The following is a 4,265-nucleotide window of genomic DNA, read 5'->3' as shown; positions in this document are numbered from 1 at the left end:
TTCTGATCTTATAGGATGCACTCACACTAGATTGGTATAAGCACCACTTGTAATCAAAAAAAAAAAAGTCACACAATTCAAAATGCCAAATTTTTTAGATTGATGTCTTTTCAAACTAGAGATAATCCAAGAGTGCTCTTCCTCAATCTCATACCAAACCTTCTCCTAAAGTAATAGGATTTAGCTACTTGATTCCACCCAAATTTAACAAGCCATGACTAGAAATTTCAAGCCGATTTAGTCAACAAAGAGATAAATTCTTGACTCCCAAACCATCCTATTTTTTTTTTTACAAGTGGAGTCCCAATTCACATGATACTAAAACCCATTAATCTTGTTCACCCCCTTCCAAAGGAAAGCCTTTCTCATGGAGTCCAGTCTTTTTAACACCCACCTCGGTAGTCTGAAAATAGGCATAAAAAAGTGGGTAAAAGCATTGAGCACAGAGTTCACCAAATTAAGAATATAAAGGGTGGTCTGGGAGGAATAAATCTAGCCATTCCTTTCTATTGTTGATCCCATTAACATGCAATCTGGCAGGAATAAATCTATTTGTTAGTCTAACAGACTAACATGCATGTGAATAAATCTATTCCATCACCTATGGAGCTCACAAAACCATGCAGCCCCTAACTCTTTCCCTTCACAGTGGCTTTTAGCTCATAATTCGTAGTCGAATGACTTAGTTGGACATCTCAGTTCCACTTTGATGCCCTCGGCCACCTTAGACCCGTGAACTACATTCAAACCAGCTTAGGCCCTGCACCTAGCTAGGTGACGGTGTATGTATAGACATCCAAATTGATGTTATGTTTACCGATGTGCATGTTAGGAAGCTTATCATATAGCCAGTTTTGATTTTATTTGCATGAAAAACAGATGGCCTTAATCTTAATCTCATTAAACTAGAGTTTTTATAAATGGCCTAATAGAATTACAACACGTTCTAAGCTCATGCACTTAATCCAAAAAGAGTAAAATGTGAACGAGTGGATATGTTATTTTAGAGAGCAAGAAGTTTGGTCAGAACATCTCGTAAAATGCAAAGGTTTTCATGTTATAAACAATTTCATGTCTGCAATCGATTTAGCTTTATTCCTGAAAAATTTTCATGAAAAACAATTTTCATATGAATTAAAGAACTTAGTTTTATTTCTAAAAATTGGCTCCATTATCGTTAATTTGATGACTTATTTAGCACAATGTCATTAATTTCAAGGTTTATCCTCACTGAAGTAGAAAATCTTTTGCCCTAAACTTGTTTCATAAATCAAACAAAACTTTTGTTTAAAAAAAAAAAAACACTAAGTAACCATATGGTAAGAAATCTTACTTTCTTGCACTCTTTTATCCTTTTAATCATTTCCAAAATCAATACTTAATAAAAAAATGAAAATTTGATAGCTATGTATATTACAAAAGATTTGGCTTGATATATTCAAACACATTATTTTTTCCAAATCAATACTAAAACAAAATAACATGCTAATTCGAGAACCAGATCGCGTTGCTTCATATCTACTTCCAAAACTAATACTAGAAGCTTGCCTAATGAATTGCAACCTCCCATCACAAAAAGGTTATGACGTCCTTGTTAGCGGTATCAATTTGTCTTCCTTGACTGAACCATCCCAAAATGCATGACATGTATTTCAATGAAAGCTGGCTGCCAACTCTCATTTTCCATCAAAAACTTGTAACACCTGCCACATATATATGAAAAACAAGTCTAATGTACATTTGGCACTAAATGAACATGATTTTTGTTATGTTCATCGACTTTAATGTACGTGGCATGCACCGATTGAACAAGGTGAAAAGCATGATGATATTACCATGGTTGCATGTAACCTGCTATCCTCAAGTTCTATGGCGTTTTGGCCCCAGTCCCACCAACCAAAACAAATATAGCTAGCAAGTAGAGGCTAGAGTGGAATGCAACAAGTCCATATGGCCAACGATCCAAACTGCTTTCATACATGCATAGAATTTGGACTCTGAAACTACTCACTGAACTAACAATATAGAATCTGAAATTTCTAGAACAGGAATAATAATCTGAAATTTGTAGAATAAGAATAATAATCTGAATATTTCTAATTGCGAATATGAAGGTGTTGGGAATTAATATACCCAAATTTGGAGCTGATCAGAAATTCAAGTCTTAAGTGTAGGACCAAATATTTTCAACCCATGGCTCCACATTTTCAGGTGTCCCCGTCCAAATTCAGTCACTGATGGCAAAGCCTTTGCAGAACAAGCATATTGATATATTAATTAGTACTTCAATTCCGTAGAGCCCACATCAAGTGAAACCATAGAGCCTCAAGCACAACACAATTTGAAAGAAAAGGAAACATGAAGCCATCGAATGGAATTTGGAACAAGAGCGATTCACAAGCCACGGCGTTAAAAATAAAACTAGTCATTCAAACATTATTTATAATATAAGATGCACGGACCAGATGCAATGCATGCCGGTGCACAATTCTCTCTCTTTCTCTCTCTCTAACCAGGAGTGGTGGAGGGCACTTCAGAAATATGATAAGAAAGTACGTAGAAAAGAACAGAACAGAAAAAGGTGACAAGTGGAATAGACCACGGATGCTAGCTTGCAACAAAGACAACTGGAACAAGGACCCTCCCTCCCTAGTTTTCCTCCTACATGGAAGCACTCCCCTTGATCTCCTCCTCCACTTCACCCCCCTCCTCCCTCCACCACCCTCTCCCTCCCAATCGGCCCCTGCAGCAGTGGTACTGTTTCCGGCTGCCGACGTCGACGCCGCAAAAGCACCACCCTTGTGATTATGGATCCAGATCTTGAAGACCTGGCGGGTGATCCCAACCTCCTCGCAGAACCTCGACACCTCATCTTGGCCGCCGCACTGATCTCGCTTCTGGACTTTCCAGCCTATCCGGGCAGCAAAGGCCGCCATACGAGCCTTCTGCTCCGCCGTAAATTTGGTCCGCCGACGTCGCCTTGCCCGGAGGATCTCCCCGGCGGTCCCCCCTCGGATGTTGATGCTGCCGGTGGTGGTGGTGGTACTGTCAGAGGTGATCATGACCTGGACCTTGCGGTGAAAGTTCCTGTGGCAGCCGCATGCGGTGCAGATGTTGGGTTGAAGAGCGTCTGGGGTGTACTCGCAGCAGCCGTCGGAGGCGTAGGCCCCCAGCCGGGCTGCATGGTTCCTCATGCACTCTCTATAGACCTCGCTCAGCCTTGCCGGTTCCATTGCTCGCCGCACAAATTAACACAATCTCCCCCCCGGATTGTTTCGTGTTCCTGTGACGTAGGGATGGGGCTATTTATAAAAAGTTTGGTGACTATTATGGTCATGCATTTTTGAGTTATTTGTGGTAGTGCCACCGTGCTTTCTCGGTGGGTTTTATGGGTGTTGGGATAAATCGATCGATCTCCATAAATCGATAATCTCCAGTGCAGATCGATCGAATATCGATCAAACAACCGACATATTCTCAATCGACTACCGACTTCGATTAATAACAGCCGACCAACCGGACATACAACTCTGACTTTCCATCAGCTGAATATGCAGTTTTGACTCTTCATCGACCAACTGAATGAACCGTACCAATTTATTGTGGCTGACCAATAATGATTCGACTACTACCGATCGACAGCGGACGACTGACCATCGGCATAACAGAACCACTGGCCGACAGTCGTTCATGGATTCTACCGACATATGATCGGTTCTACCGATATATGATCAGTTAATCAACTCAGATATACCATAACCGTCACGAACGGTTACCGACCGTACATCACAGTGCCATAATTGAGAAATTAATGATCCACTGTGATTATAGCCCGATGATTTAGTGCATAAAACACGGAACCACATCGACGGTTACAAGAACCTCGTCTATAAAAGGGATAAGAAAAATAGGGTTGGTAAGCCACTTCTGGCCAGAACTTGTTACTCTGAATATTGATATCTACTGTTCACCAACTTTCTTCTCTACCTTAAGCATCGGAGGGTCCCGCCGGACATAAATCTGATCAATGCGGATGTTGTCTTACAGGTGTTCGTTCCCGATGATAGGTGACGAAGAGTTGACCGCAACAAATTGGCACGCCAGGTAGGAGAGAAGAAACTCACAATGACAAAAATCAGAGCTCAACAGGCAACAGCAACCGAATCGACGAGGCACTCTTTACATTGGGAAGAGGCTCCTCCCCTGCCTAGAGCCGTCAAAATGGGCCTTGGCCTGCGGGCCAGCCCGTTTAGGCCCTTAAAATA

The 4,265-nt window shown here is 41.5% G+C and overlaps 1 pseudogene; it reads right to left on the bottom strand.

Moving 5' to 3' along the window:
• Positions 1-2,649: 2,649 nt before the first annotated feature.
• On the bottom strand, positions 2,650-3,235 carry LOC105058840 (zinc-finger homeodomain protein 11-like; annotated as a pseudogene).
• Between the last annotated feature and the right edge of the window lie 1,030 nt (positions 3,236-4,265).

This window comes from Elaeis guineensis, chromosome 15 (genome assembly GCF_000442705.2).
Source record: "Elaeis guineensis isolate ETL-2024a chromosome 15, EG11, whole genome shotgun sequence".
Taxonomy (NCBI): Eukaryota; Viridiplantae; Streptophyta; class Magnoliopsida; order Arecales; family Arecaceae; genus Elaeis; species Elaeis guineensis.
The sequence above is the reverse complement of the archived record's forward strand: the minus strand, read 5'-3'. Positions and strand labels throughout refer to the sequence as shown.